This window comes from Sinocyclocheilus grahami, unplaced genomic scaffold, assembly GCF_001515645.1.
Source record: "Sinocyclocheilus grahami isolate Dianchi unplaced genomic scaffold, SAMN03320097.WGS_v1.1 scaffold45.1, whole genome shotgun sequence".
NCBI lineage: Eukaryota > Metazoa > Chordata > Actinopteri > Cypriniformes > Cyprinidae > Sinocyclocheilus > Sinocyclocheilus grahami.
Genome location: NW_015505224.1, coordinates 1,579,917 through 1,580,510, shown reverse-complemented (window position 1 = coordinate 1,580,510; position 594 = coordinate 1,579,917). Strand labels below are relative to the sequence as shown.

Here is a 594-nt window from a genome sequence, read left to right as displayed (position 1 = left end):
CGACAAGCGCCCTTGTTGTTTTTGAACAGAAGCCGATAAGTCCATTTTAGCGAATCAGCGCGTTGTATTCAGGTCAGGTGACAAGGCTACTTTCACTTTGAAAAGACGTGCTAGCTCTGAGGAGTTTCGTCAAAGCTGACTAAAAGTGATTGAGGTTGGATAATTTCGACGAACTTGATGAATCTGTGATATCTTCTTCAGGGCGAAAAGGGAAAATAAAAGCCGAAATGTTTTCACGGAACCTTGCAGAAGCAGCACGTTACAATGATGAGGGAAAAGCTCTGTGTATTGCGTGTAATCACATCCATACAGTTTATGATCACAACAACAACAACAACGTTTGTCAGGCATCTACATTTTCATCTGAGGAGATTACAAAGATTAAACGAGTGTTTTTTTAAACTCTAAAACATGAAATGTGGAGTTATCTGCTTTGCCAAAAAACGACTGTTGGAGTTATACTTTTGCTATAAAACAAACTTTTAATATGTAAAAAAAAACATACTTTCAATGAACTTTAATTTAGTAAATTACCTGTATTTGTTTAAGTTATTATTACTTAATCAAAACAACCCAACTGCAGTTTGATTGATA

At 35.7% G+C, this 594-nt stretch overlaps 1 protein-coding gene across 2 annotated transcripts in view; it reads left to right on the top strand.

The window, feature by feature from the left end:
• The window catches only part of LOC107582509 (WASH complex subunit FAM21-like), a 29,921-nt gene that overhangs the window by 6,946 nt on the left and 22,381 nt on the right, over positions 1-594 (top strand). The gene's annotated exons all lie outside the window — the stretch shown is intronic.